At 42.0% G+C, this 15585-nt stretch overlaps 1 pseudogene; it reads right to left on the bottom strand.

Annotated features, from left to right (window-relative positions):
- Window positions 1–15585, bottom strand: part of LOC137341921 (breakpoint cluster region protein-like) — a 743894-nt pseudogene that overhangs the window by 352796 nt on the left and 375513 nt on the right.

Below are 15585 nucleotides of genomic sequence, written 5' to 3'. Positions count from 1 at the left end.
CTTTTAGTGATTTGTGAATCTGCACCCCCAGAGCCGTCTGCTCCTCTACTCCACTTAGACTCTTATTATCCAAGCAGTATGTGGCCTCTTTATTCTTCCTACCAAAATAGAATACCTCATTTATCTTTATTCAAATCCATTTGCCATTTACACACCCATTCTGTATAATGACTTCCTGTATTTTGTCGCAGTCCTCCTCAGTATTAACTACACCCCAATATGGTGTCGTCTGCAAATTTTGAAATTGTACTTCCGATTCCCGAGACCAAATCGTTTATGTAAATGATAAAGAGTGGTCCCAGCACCGATCCTCGTGGAACACAACTTCCTACTTTTTGCCAGTCTGACCTTTAACCCCTACTCTCTCTTTTCTGTTTTGTAGCCAGCTTGCTATCCATTCAGCGACTTGTCCCCACTCCACATGCTCTGACCTTAGTCATTGAGTCTACTATGTGGTACCTTACTGAAGGAAAATCCAAATATATCACATCTACTGCACCACCCTTATCTACCCTTTCTGTTACTTCTTCAAAGAATTCAATAAGGTTGGTCAAGCATGACCCTCCCTTTTGAAATCCGTGCTGACTATTCTTTATTATATTTTCGTCCTCTAGATGTTTTTCAGTTACATCTTTGAGTAAAGATTCTATTATCTTTCCTACCACTGGCGTTAAGCTAACTGGCCTATAGTTCCCTGGACTTGTTCCATCTCCCTTTTTAAATACAGGAATCACATTAGCTGTCCACCAGTCCTCTGGCACTATTCCCTTTTCTAATGAATTTTTAAATATACATATATATTGGGCCTCTGCTATCGCTCTCCTAACTTCTTTTAATATGCGGAGATGCAATCCATCCGGACCGGGGGTTTTATCCTCTCTATGTTTGATTAGTTTATCAATTATCTCCCCCCTTTCTATCTTAAATGTCTTTATATCTTTTTTGATCTCTTCTTCTAATGTCCTGCCCACCATGTTAATCTCCCTGGTAAATACTGAGGCAAAGTAATTATTTAATATTTCTGCCATTTCACTGTCATTACCTGTGAGTTTATCGTGTGTATCCCTGTAGCCCTAAACCTATCCTGATTTTTCCTTTGTTATTTATGTGTCTGTAGAATACTTTACTATTTCTTTTTATATTCTTTGATAATTTAATTTCATAGTTTCTGTTTGCTTTCCTGATTGTTTTATTGACTTCTTTCCTAACCTCTTCATATTCCCTTTTGTCATCCTCGCCTTTGTTGTCTATGTACTTCATAGTATCATAGCAGGTACAGCACAGGAAGAGGCCATTCGGCCCATTGTGCCTGTGCCGGCTCTTTGAAACAGCTATCCAATTAGTCCCACTCCTCTGTTCTTTCTCCATAGTGCTGTAATTTTTTTCCCTTCAAGTATTTATCCAATTCTTTTTTGAATCTGCTTCCACCACACTTTCAAGCAGTGCATTCCAGATCATTACAACTCACTGCATTAAAAAATGTTTCCTCATGTCACCTCTGGCTCTTTTGCCGATCACCTTAAATCTGTGTCTTCTGGTTACCGATCCTTCTGCCATTAGAATCAGTTTCTCCTTATTTACTCTGTCAAAACCATTCATGATTTTGAACATCTCGATCAAATCTCCCTTTAACCTTCTCTGTTCTAAGGAGAACAATCCCAGCTTCTCCAATCTCTCCCATAACTGAACTCCCTCATCCCTGGTACCATTGTCATAAATCTCTTCTGCACCCTCTCCTTCCTAAAGTGCGGTGCCCAGAATTGAAAACAATACCCCAGCTGAGGCCGAACCAGTGTTTTATGAAGGCTTAGCATAACTTCCTTGCTTTTGTTCTCTATGCCTCTATTAATAAAGCTCAGGATCCCATATGCTTTTTTAACAGCTTTCTCAGCTGCCACCTTCAAAAGGTTTGTGTATGTGCACCCCCAGGTCTCTCTGTTCCTGAACACCCTTTAAAATTGTACCATTTAGTTTATATTGTCTCTCCTCATTCTACCTACCAAAATGCATCACTTCACACTTCTCTGCTTTAAATATCATCTGACATGTGTCTGCCCATTTCACCAGTCTGTCTATGTCCTCCTGAAGTGTGTTACTATCCTCCACATTGTTTACCACATATCCGAGTTTCGTGTCATCCGTAAACTTTGAAATTATACCCTCTATACCCAAGTCCAGGTCATTAATATATATCAAAAAGAGCAGTGGTCCTAATACTGACCCCTGGGGAACACCACTGTATACTTCCCTCCAGTCTGAAAAACAACCATTCATCACTACTCTCCGCTTTCTGTCCCCTGGCTAATTTTGTATCCACACTGACACTGTCCCTTCAATCCTATGGGCTTTAATTTTGGTAACAAGTCTATTATGTGGTACTTTATCAAATGCCTTTTGAAAGTCCATATACACAACCTCAACTGCACTACCCTCATCAACCCTCTCCGTTGCTTCATCAAAGAACTCAATCAAGTTAGTCAAACACGATTTTCCTTTAACAAATCTGTGCTGACTTTCATTTATTAGCCCAGACATTTTCAAGTGCCAATTCATTTTGTACCGGATTTTTGTCGTTAAAAGTTTCCCTACCACCAATGTTAGGCAGACGGGCCTGTAATTGCCGGCTTTATCCCTCTCCCCTTTTTTGAACAGGGGTGTAACATTTACAATCCTCCAGTCCTCCGACCTTCACCATATCTATGGAGGATTGGAAGATTGTGGCCAGAGCCTCCGCAATTTCCACCCTTCCTTCCCTCAGTAATCTAGGATGCATCCCATCTGGACCGGGAGACTTTTCAACTTTGAGTACTGCCAATTTTTTTTAAGTATCTCCTCTTTATTTTTATCCTATCCACTATCACTATTACCTCCTCCTTTACTGCTACAATGACAGCATCCTCTTCTCTAGTGAAGACCGATGCAAAGTATTCCTTTAGTGCCTCAGCCATTCCCTCTGCTTCCATGAGAAGATCTCCTTTTTTGTCCCTAATCGGCTCCACCCTTCCTTTGACTACCCTTTTACTATTTAAGTTTATGAAAGACTTTTGGGTTCCCTTTTATGTTAGCCGCTAATCTATTCTCATCTCTTTGCCCCTCTTATTCCCTTTTTTAGATCTCCTCTGTACTTTCTGTATTCAGCCTGGTTCTCTACTGTATTATGAATCTTAGTGTATGCCTTTTCTTTCGTTTTAATTTTTCCCTTATTTCTGTATTCAACCATGGTGTGTCATTACTTGCTAGTTTATTCTTGTTTTTTAGTGGGATATATTTCTCCTGGACTCTATTGATCACTGTTTTAAATGTTTCCCACTGCTATTTTATTTCTTTGTTAGTCAGTAAATTTTTCCAGTTTATTTTTCCTAGTTCCACCCTCATCCCCTTTAAATCAGCTTTTTTCCAATTTATTACTTCGGTCTTTGTCTTACTTATGACCTTCTCAATCTTTATCTTAAACCTCATTATGTTATGATCGCTATTGCCCAGATGTTCCCCAACACTTATTTCTCCTATCTGCTCTGGTTCATTTCTCATTACGAGATCCAGCAGTGCTTCCTCTCCTGGTGGGCTTTTTACGTACTGGGTAAGATAGGACTCATGCACATATTTAAAAACTCCATTCCATGAAACCCTTTACCTAACTCTTCTTGCCAGTCTATTTGGGGGTAGTTAAAATCTCCCATGATTATTATTCTGTGTCACATATTTGGTTACATATTTCTTCCTCTACCTCCGATCCACTATTAGGTGGACTGTAGAACACCCCGATTAGTGCGATCGATCCCTTCTTATTATTTATTTCAATCCATATGGATTCTGCTTCTATCCTTCTGTTCGTTCTGTCCCTTTTTTCTGCTGCCATTATGTTATCTGTAATTAGTACAGCTACTCCATTCTCCTCTTCCTTCCCTGTCCTTTCCGATTATGTTATAACCTGCAATATTTAGTTGCCAGTCCTGTTCTTTATGTAGCCATGTTTCAGTTATTCTTACTACATCTGATTTCTCGCTATGGATTATTGCCTCCAGTTCCCCTGTTTAATTTTGGAATCTGTGCACATTAACTCATCTTTAATAGTTATTCCTTTTACTTTATTTTTAACTGTCTTTGTTCCTTGATTGTTTATGTTTTCTTTATTCCTTAACCTGGTCTGACCTTTACACTCACCTCCTGTTTCTTTTACCTTTAGGCTTTTGTTATTGCTACCTGAATGTTGCTGGTCGTCAAAGGGCAGATCAATTAAATGAGTGAGATGGATAACTGGTTGAGGGAGGTTCGTGTGGAGCATAAACACCAGCATAGACCTGTTGGGCGAATGGCCTGTTCTATGTAACAACAACGTGCATTTATATAGCATCTTTAATGTAGTAAAACGTCCAAAGGAGCTTCACAGGAATAGTAACAAAATTTGACACCGAGCCACATAGGAGATATTAGGTCAGGTGACCAAAAGCTTGGTCAAAAGGAGGCAGGTTCTAAGTAGCCAATGTAAGTCAGCTAGCACAGGAGTGATGGGTGAACAGGACTTAGTGCAAGTTAGTTTTGGATGAGTTGGAGTTTATGGAGGGTGAAAGGTGGGAGGCCAGCTAGGAGAGTTTTGGAATAGTTGAGACTAGAGTTAACAAAAGCATGGATGAGTGTTTCAGCAGCAAATGAGCTGCACATCCAATACTGGATGTCAGACAAGCAATGTGACAAATCATAGGCATTTTAAGGGTCAGGAGAGATGGTGGTGAGGTAGAGCTGGGTGTCGTCAGGGTACATGTGGAACCTGACGTGTTTTCAGATGATGTCACCGAGGAGCAGCACGTAGATGAGAAATAGCAGCGGGCCAAGGATAGATCTTCGGGGGACTCCAGAGCTAACTGTGCGGGAGCGGGAAGAGAAGTCATCGCAGGTGATTCTCTGGCTACAACTGGACAGACAAGAATGGAACCAGGTGGGGGAAGTCCCACCCAGCTGGACAATGGAGGAGAGGCGTGGAGGGGGATGGTGTGGTCAACCATGTCAAAGGTTTCAGACAGATTGAGAAGGATGAGGAGGTCACAGTCACATAGGATGTCATTTGGACTTTGATTAGGGCCGTTTCCGTGCTGTGGCAGGGGCGGAAACCTGATTGGAGGGATTCAAACATGGAGCTGCAGGAAAGATGGGCACAGATTTGGGAGGCGACAACATGTTCAAGGAGTTTGAAAAGGAAATGGAGGTTGGAGATGGGGTGGTAGTTTGCAAGGATAGAAGCTGTCATGGGTAGTTTTTTTTAAGGAGTGGGGTGGGGTGATGACAGCAGATTTGAAAGGGAGGGGGACAGTACCTGAGGAGATGGAACCATTAACAATATCAGCTGACATGGGGGCCGGGAACGGAAGTTGGGTGGTTAGCAGTTTAATGGGAATGGGGTCCTGTTATTGCTTGAATGTTTAATAGATATGTCCTGCAGAAAAAGGGTACTCTATACATACCAGTAAGAGTAATGAAACAGTTATTTCAGCAGTTTAAACATTAAAGTACAAAGTCCCAGTTTTGCACTTCACCTGTAAGTTGTGAAAATTCACAAAAATCACTGTAGCAACATAATTGTTAAAAAGTTAATGCAAAATATTGCAGATGCTGGAAATCTGAAATTAACACAGAAAATGCAGAAAACAAGGCAGCATCTGTGGAGAGAGAAACAGAGTTAACGTTTCAGATTGTTGACCTTACATCAAAACTGGATGTTAGAGATTAACAGCTTTTAAGCAAGTACAGAGCCAGGGAAAAGGGTTGGGGGGGGGGGGGGGAGGCGACAAGGAGTGGGGAGCAGGAAAGATCAACAGTGAAGGTCTGTGATAGGATGGACAGCAGGTGTGGTTAATTGTCAAAAAGGATAATGGTGCAAGTCAAAAGGGGGTGATAATGGGAAAAGTAAAGAAACAAAAGATGGGCCGAGAGGAGGTATACATGGTTACAGCAGAGAGGGAGGGATGCATAGAAAATCTGGCAAAGAGGGGGAAGGCTCCATTAGACCGTAACCAACACTCCCATTTTTCTAGACAGCAGAATGGCTGCGCCAGAGCCACTGGAAGTGGAGGTGGTATGGGTGGTGCTTGGGGTGGGGATCCTCCATCGGTATGCGGCCGACCCTTGGGCTCTACCTTCCTTTCTCTGCTACACTTCCTTCTCCTCTTTGCTAGATTTCCCATGCTTCCCTCCCCTTTGCTATTCTGTGGTAACTATTTACAAAATTGTTATCAATATGGGCCCACAGTTTGATTTAATTAAACTGCATAAAAAGATAAAGAAATCAAGGACAACCCTAATGTATGATGTTTAAAATCATGAGTGACGAAAATAAATTCATCCCAAATATCAGGCATCAGTTACAAAATTATGTCTATTGGGAGATATTAGCTCCAATTTGTTTTCTATTCCATTTGGCCTGTTCCTTTTTCTCTCTGTAAAATGCTACAAAGCTCCCAGGAGATGCATTCAAACAGCTCTGAATTACTTATTTGATCAGTTACTCACTCTCCCACTATGTGGGGAAGCAACCAAGCTACACTTAACTGCATCTTGCGAATGACATTTTTTTTATTTCAAGAAACCCAGATGAAGAGCCAAGACGCAATTTACAGGACACCACCAAAGCACAAAAGAGGAGCAAAGACCAGGTCAATCCCGAAGTAGTGATTAGGTGAAACTGTGGGGTTATGGGGAGGTGAAGGCCTGAAACTTGAATCTTTCTTTTTCTTTCAGGTGCCAATCAGCATCCTGTGTGTTTCCAGTATTTTGTTTGTAGCCCATACTTTACCTGCTCAGATGTGTACTTGTGAGATAGAAGTCCACATGCCAGTTGTGAGGGTGACAGAAAGCTGTGCCTTTGTGCTGTGAATATGCTTAACTGTGCTAGTGTGCTTACCCCAGAGAATCTTATGTTCCAGGGATACTGGCTGCTACAGAAACTATGTCAACATTCAAGGTTAGATTGTTGGATGAAGGAAAAGGGGTTGAAGGAATATAGGAACAAGGCGGGTAAATGTTAATAGAACTATCAGCTCGTGTGAAGGGTAAATGCCAACATGTACTGGTTGGGCTGAATGGCCTGTTTCCATGTTGTAAAACTTCTATGTATTCTATCTATCCTTGGGTAGGAAGTCACACAATCATAGGGCAGTATTCCAGGGGACAATCACACCTGTCGTGTGCTTTGTCACTTCTATGACCCCCAACCCCCCGCCCTTCAGAAGGACTGGAAGCCTGGACAGGACTGAATGTGTGTAAGAGTGGGCAAATTATGTCACAATTGCTCCAACATTCCTTCATCTGGGTGGGTAGAATTGGTGGAGCCTGTGCCATGTGCTCAGTGTGTGTTTTTGAATGGGCCTTTGCATAGTCTGCCGAGTCCAGTGCTTCAATCAACTCGCCCTGTCCTCAATTCTTCATTGGACTATATCCTGTTGTTGCTTGAATAGCAAATAGTAAATAGTAAATAGATTTGTCCTTCAGAAAAAGGGTACTTTATACATACCAATAAGAGTGCCTCTAGATGATTCAAGTATGTTTCCTCACTGGCTAGGATTCCAGATAGAACCCATTTTCGCATCTCCAGGCCCTTCTCCAAATCTGGTTCACTCTGTAGGAAAACAGAAATAATATGTCATGTCTCTATCATAGTGTGTTTGGAAAGACAGTTGATCTCGTCTTCACAAAGCCAAAGAGAGCTACGGCCATGACATACTAAAAATACACGACTCATACATTAAAATACCTTCAATTACTACTTGGAATCTGAGGTTTCTTTTTGTAGTAGATGCCAATTATTACTGCAGTTTAAATCAATGCTAAGCATACAACTACTACATTAAATGTTTTAACTCATGCTCCCTGGTAGGGTTAAGGATCCGAGCAACTGAGCCGTACAGACCAGGAAGGTCCTTGGTTTTTGCTGAGTAAACTAATGTTAATAGGGACATGGCATTTGGTCATAGGAACATAGGAACAGGAGTAGGTCATTCAGCCCCTCGTGCCTGCTCCATGGCTCGCGCCATGGCTGATCTGTGATCTAACTCCATATACCCGCCTTTGGCCCATATCCCTTAATACCTTTGGTTGCCAAAAAGCTAGCTATCTCAGATTTAAATTTAGCAATTGAGCTAGTATCAATTGCCGTTTGCGGAAGAGAGTTCCAAATTTCTACCACCCTTTGTGTGTAGAAATGTTTTCTAATCTCACTCCTGAAAGGTCTGGCTCTAATTTTTAGACAGTGCCCCTACACCTAGAATCCCCAACCAGCGGAAATAGTTTCTCTCTATCCACCCTATCCGTTCCCCTTAATATCTTATAAACTTCGATCAGATCACCGCTTAACCTTCTAAACTCTAGAGAATACAACCCCAATTTGTGTAATCTCTCCTCGTAACTTAACCCTTGAAGTCTGGGTATCATTCTAGTAAACCTACGCTGCACTCCCTCCAAGGCCAATATGGCCTTCCGAAGGTGCGGTGCCCAGAACTGCTCACAGTACTCCAGGTGCGGTCTAACCAGGGTTTTGTATAGCTGCAGCATAACTTCTGCCCCCTTGTTGGATGAGGTACCAGAAGTTCACCAGCACCCATGGAACTCGAATCCAGTAATAAACAATGTGTACAGAAAAAAAGGGGAGAGAAGAAAATTGGCATAAAGTAGTCAGCCTTATAAGCCCCCAATAACTGTAGTATTGCAGCAGTTTGTTTTTACCTGAAGCCAATATGAAGTTAACTAGCAATACTATGACCCGCTGACTCCGTAATCCAAAAAAAGCTACTCCCTTTTGGTATCTCAAAGGATGTTTGGGTGGGACTGTGGCGTGCAGAGAACAAAGACAATCCACAACATAGGTCATTTTTCTTTTACAAGGATCTAACCTCAGCCCCCCTCCAATTTCTCATCCACATGCTATCCCTCGGTGACATCATCTGAAAACACATCAGATTCCACATCTATGCTGACAATACCCAGCTCTCCCTCATCACCACCTCTCTCCACCCCCGCCCCCACCATCCACTGCCTCTCATTTGTCACGTTGTTTGTCCGACATCCAGTATTGGATGAGCAGAAATTTCCTCCAATGAAAATAATGGGAAAACCGAAGCCATTATCTTCGGTCCCCGCCAAAAACTCCGTTCCCTAGCCACCGACTCCATCCCTCTCCCTGGCCACTGTCTGAGGCTGAACCAGACCGTTCACAATCTTGGTGTCCTATTTGACCCTGAGATGAGCTTCCAACCCTATATCCTCTCCATCACCAAGACCGCCTACTTCCACCTCTGTAACTTCACCCGTTTCCGTCCCCTGCCTCCGCTTATCTGCTGCTTAAACCCTCATTCATGCCTTTGTTACCTCCAGACTCAACTATTCCAATGCTCTCCTGACCAACCTCCCACCCTCTGTAAATATGAGCTCATCCAAACTTTGCTGCCTATAATCTTAACTCACACCAAGTCCCATTCTCCCATCACCCCTGTGCTTGCTGACCGACATTGGCTCCCGGTCCAGCAACGCCTCGATTTTAAAATTCTCATTCTTATGTTCAAATCCCTCCATGGCTTCGCCCCTCCCTATTTCTGTAACCTCCTCCAGCCCTACAACTCTCAGATCTCTACGCTTCTCCAATTCTGGCCTCTTGCGCATCACCAATTTTAATCGTTCTGCCGTGCCTTCAGCTGCCTAGGCCCTAAGCACTGGAATTCCCTCCCTAATCCGCTTGTCTACCTCTCCTCCTTTAAGTTGCTCCTTAAAACCTACCTCTTTGACCAAGCTTTTGGTCACCTGTCCTAATATCTCTTAATGTGGGTCGGTGTCAAATTTTGTCTGATAACGCTCCTATGAAGCATCTTGGGATGTTTTTGTCAGGCAGCAGTGTTGTGCTTATGGTGACGTGCATTTTAAGCACTGATCGCGTCCAGCAGTGATCGCGAATTGGATATTGTATTTTGAAATTATTTAAACTTTGACAGAAATTGGTATTGGCATACTGTCCACAGCCATGCAAGTGCTGTAGTTTGTTTTTATACTGGCAACATACGGCATGGGTCTGTGCTGGCAGTCTTACGACAGCAACCCAGCTGGGAGCACGTTGTGTAAGTATAAAATTCCAATGTTATTCCTCAGCCTCTTGTTTATGCACTTTTTGTATCTTCCTGCTTCATGGATCTCTTCGAATGGCCATCTAGACAGCATGTGTTTATGCTATCCAACTCGAATAGAGCACTGTTTGCTACTGACTCTGAATGCTGGCCAAAAGTGTCAACCTGATGTTATTTTACCATGTTTTAGTTATATGCGTGTCTCAATAAAGACTGCAATGCTTTAATTATTGTTGTTCTAGAGATTAACTGGTATCAGCACCCAGATCTGCTGGATAAACCTTGAAAAGCAGATAATATGCACTGGCTGGTTTGTAAAGAGAATACACTTGTGAAAACAAAACAACTATAACCGATCTAACCTAATCTTGTGGCTAAATTTAAGGCTTGTTCCCATACAATAATGAGAAGCAAAGAATGAAATCTTCTTAGCCAGGGAAAAGAAAACTGGTGAAATGATGGAGTTCCATGGCTTTACAGAACACGGGAGACCCCATCCCGTGCCACCTACGTATAATATTATGACAAAATTTCTCTGGTATTGTCATAAGTTAAGTGCCTTGCTTTAGATATTCTCTCGGGTACAGCAGTGTGGTCTGTGCATCGTTTCATAGCATCATAGCAGGTACAGCACAGGAAGAGGCCATTCTGCCCATCGTCCCCGTGCCGGTTCTTTGGAAGAGCTATCCAATTAGTCCTACTCCTCTGCTCTTTCCCCATAGCCCTCTAAGGCTTTGACATCCTTCCCAAAGTGTGGTGCCCAGAATTGGACACAATACTCCAGCTGAGGCATAACCAGTGTTTTATGAAAGTTTAGCATAACCTCCTTGCTTTTGTACCCTATGCCTATATTAATAAAGACCAGGATCCCATATGCTTTTTTTTTAAAAACAGCCTTCTCAATTTGTCCTGCCACCTTCAAAGATTTGTGTACATACACCCCCAGGTCTCTCTGTTCCTGCACCCCCTTTACAATTATACCATTTAGTTTATATTGCCTCTCCTCATTCTTCCTACCAAAATGCATCACTTCATACTTCTCTGCTTTAAATTTCTTCTGCCACGTGTCTGCCCATTTCACCAGTCTGTCGATGTCTTTCTGAAGTCTGTAATTATCCTCCACATCATTTACCACATTTCTGAGTTTTGAGTCATCCGTAAACTTTGAAATTATACCCTCTGTACCCAAGTCCAGGTCATTCATATATATCAAAAAGAGCAATGGTCCTAATACTGACCCCTGGGAAACATCACTGTAAACTGTCCACTCTGAAAAACAACCATTCATCACTACTCTCTGCTTTCTGTCCCGTAGCCAATTTTATATCCACACTGCCACTGTCCCTTTAATCCTATGGGCTTTAATTTTGGTAACAAGTCTATTATGTGGTACTTTATCAAATGCCTTTTGAAAGTCCATATACACAACATCAACCGTACTACCCTCATTAACCCTGACCGTTACTTCATCAAAGAACTCAATCAAGTTAGTCAAACAAGATTTTCCTTTAACAAATCAGTGCTGACTTTCATTTACTAGTCCATACTTTTCCAAGTGACAATTAATTTTATCCCGGATTATTGTCTCAAAGTTTCCTCACCATCGACATTAGGCTGACTGGCCTGTAATTGCTGGGTTTATCCCTCTCCCCTTTTTTGAACAGGGGTGTAACATTTGTAATCCTCCATTCCTCCAGCACCATCCCCATATCTAAGAAGGAATGGAAGATTGTGGCCAGAGCATCCACAATTTCCTTCCTTCCTTCCCTCAGTAACCTATCTGGACCGGGAGACTCTTCTACTTTGAGTACTGGCAATCTTTTAAGCAACTCCTCTTTATCTATTTTTATCCTATCCTCTATCGCTACTGCCTCCTCCTTTACTGCTACAATTGGCAGCATCCTCTCCTCTAGTGAAGATCGATGTGAAGTATTCATTTAGTACCTCAATCATATCCTCTGCCTCCACAAGAGGCCATGATGTGGAGATGCCGGTGATGGACTGGGGTTGACAATTGTGAACAATTTTACAACACCAAGTTATAGTCCAACAATTTTATTTGAAATTCACAAGCTTTCGGAGGCTTCCTCCTTCCTAACAACATTCACCTGAGGAAGGAGGAAGCCTCCGAAAGCTTGTGAATTTCAAATAAAATTGTTGGACTATAACTTGGTGTTGTAAAATTGTTTACAATCCACAAGAGGCGGCAGAGGGCATGTTTAGGAGTGTGCCCATATTGCCCAATATCTAACCATACGATAGTGTAACCCAGGGGTGTAATAAAAGTATCCCCATGTGATATGAATTGGATATTTGTCTTTTGCACATGTGCATCTTCAACCTTTGCAAAGATAGCCCAAGAAAACACTTGGTAAGACAAGGTCAGATATGAATCATTAAGCTGTTTTACTTCACAGAGAGTGAACATACACAGCAACTGTTATGATCAGACTTACTTACTTCATTCAGTGTAATATGTATTCATGTAATAGCACAAAATAATGAACACACCATGCTTCTCCCCATCAGTGGGCCATCTTACTTGATAAACAAAATAACTCGTAACCAGCTTTCTGCATTCTCCCTCTGAGCCTGGTCAAAGCCTGCCCTCCCAGTTTTTGATTTTCAAAACCTGGCTGACAGCCAGAGTCATTTTTAAAAAAATCTCCCTCTGTTAACAGCCATAAAGGAACAGAGACTCCCCAACACCAAGGGTGTGAGCTGTTTAACAACTGCCGAGACATGCTAACAAATTGATTATATATAGTCCATGGGGAAACAACATCAAAGCTTAGGTAATGTATGGAATCAAGAGAGCAAAACTCAAATAGTTTATCATTTGAGTTTTGAACAGGGGTGCAACATTTGTAATCCTCCATTCCTCCAGCACCATCCCCATATCTAAGGAGGAATGGAAGATTGTGGCCAAAGCATCCACAATTTCCACCCTTCCTTCCCTCAGTAACCTAGGATGCATCCCATCTGGACCGGGAGACTCTTCTACTTTGAGTACTGGCAATCTTTTAAGTAAGTCCTCTTTATCTATTTTTATCCTATCCAATATCGCTACTACCTCCTCCTTTAGAGTCATAGTCATAGAGTTATACAGCACGGATAGAGGCCCTTCGGCCCATCGTGTCCGCGCCGGCCATCAAGCCCTGTCTAATCTAATCCCATATTCCAGCATTTGGTCCGTAGCCTTGTATGCTGTGGCATTTCAAGTGCTCATCCAAATGCTTCTTGAATGTTGTGAGGGTTCCTGCCTCCACAACCCTTTCAGGCAGTGAGTTCCAGACTCCAACCACCCTCTGGGTGAAAAAGTTCTTTCTCAAATCCCCTCTAAACCTCCCGCCTTTTACCTTGAATCTATGTCCCCTTGTTATAGAACCCTCAACGAAGGGAAAAAGCTCCTTAGTATCCATCCTATCTGTGCCCCTCATAATTTTGTACACCTCAATCATGTCCCCCCTCAGCCTCCTCTGCTCCAAGGAAAACAAACCCAATCTTCCCAGTCTCTCTTCATAGCTGACAATTGGACACAAGGCACGATACCTAACCTAAAGCAAGATCAGTGCAACCACCTACAGATCGTTCTATGCCATTTCTTAAAATCCATCTTAGCCCTGATTGACAAGGGGCGCATTTACAAAGCTTCTGGATTCAGGTTTCTTTTATGCTAGTGTGAAACATCCGATGATAGCTTGCACCTTGTTTCAAGAACCAAAGTACTTGGTTCCCAGAGACAGTATTACAGTGTACCATGATCTTTGTGCTATTTACATGACATTGCTAGACAGTTTACACACCCATGTACTGAAAATGTGATACTTCCACATTGCCAATCTTTCTCATCCATTTGCCTTATTATATTTTTTAAAATCTCCCACCCACTTGAGTCGTAAGTGTAGACAAAGTGCTTCAGTGTACTCTGTATCTTACTGCATGATGACAGAAGATTATAAACGATTCTGACGTCAATATTGTTGCTTTATTACAAAAAATCCGTGGCTAATTACTGTGAAGCCTCGTGTCCAGTATGCAGAAGGAACAAATACTGTGATAACAGATTATTAATAAATATATTAGTACATCATTCTGGATGGCATCCAATTTACCTTTCAATCAATTTTTAAATTAATTATAAACTGTTACACATTTCAAAATCACAGCCCGATATTGTGTATCATTTGGTTGCAGATTACAGTATTCTCCAGCCAAAAGCCACATTACTGTAAATTAAATTGGATATATGCATCAACATTAATTCAATGGGAATGCAGAAAGTTTCAAACGGTGGAAATAGGTTTCATTTTTGTCAGCTATTGTAAAATGGGAAGCAGCTGTTTGCTGGTTCAGTGCCCACAGGTGATGGCCAGATGGCAGAATGCGAGTGCTGAGTCAGGAACGCACATTTCCTGGTCACTAATTCATAGCACAGGCCACAGCTCAAGAATGTTTTTCATTTCATGAAACAGTTTCTTCAGCGGTGTAAACATCAAAGTATAAAGTCTCAGTTTTACACTTCACCTGAAAGCTGTGAAAATTCACTAAAATCACTGTAGCACCACATTTGTTAAAAAGTTACGTTATCAATATGGGCCCACAGTTTGATTTAATTAAACTGCATAAAAAGATAAAGAAATCAAGGACAATCCTAATGTATGATGTTTAAAATCATGAGTGACGAAAATAAATTCATGAGTACACTCCTCGTCCTAAATATCAGGCATCAGTTGCAAAATTATGTCTATTGGAAGATATTAGCTCCAATTTGTTTTCTATTTCATTTGGTCTGTTCCTTTTTCTCTCTGTAAAATGCTACAAAGCTCCCAGGAGATGCATTCAAACAGCTCTGAATTACTTATTTGATCAGTTACTCACTCTCCCACTATGTGGGGAAGCAACCAAGCTACACTTAACTGCACCTTGCTGATGACATTATTTTTATTTCAAGAAACTCAGGTGAAGAGCCAAGACGCAATTTACAGGACACCACCAAAGCACAAAAGAGGAGCAAAGACCAGGTCAATCCCGAAGTAGTGATTAGGTGAAACTGTGGGGTTATGGGGAGATGAAGGCCTGAAACTTGAATCTTTCTTTTTCTTTCAGGTGCCAATCAGCATCCTGTGTGTTTCCAGTATTTTGTTTGTAGCCCATACTTTACCTGCTCAGATGTGTACTTGTGAGATAGAAGTCCACATGCCAGTTGTGAGGGTGACAGAAAGCTGTGCTGCCACAGTAAGGTGATACGTGCCTTTATGCTGTGAATATGCTTAACTGTGCCAGTGTGCTTACCCCAGAGGTTCTTGGGCGCTAAATTGGGCCATGTAGCGCCTGTTATTTCCACGCTACACAGCCTCTCTGACATCCAAGATGGCATCTTGGATGCACACGCACATTTCCAGCGTGACGTGCGTTGGACCCCATCTTGGTATGGGAGTTAGCGCAGGCGCAGATAACAAACGCTGGAATCATGTAAAGTAGG

This window comes from Heptranchias perlo, chromosome 25, assembly GCF_035084215.1.
Source record: "Heptranchias perlo isolate sHepPer1 chromosome 25, sHepPer1.hap1, whole genome shotgun sequence".
Taxonomy (NCBI): Eukaryota; Metazoa; Chordata; class Chondrichthyes; order Hexanchiformes; family Hexanchidae; genus Heptranchias; species Heptranchias perlo.
The sequence above is the reverse complement of the archived record's forward strand: the minus strand, read 5'-3'. Positions and strand labels throughout refer to the sequence as shown.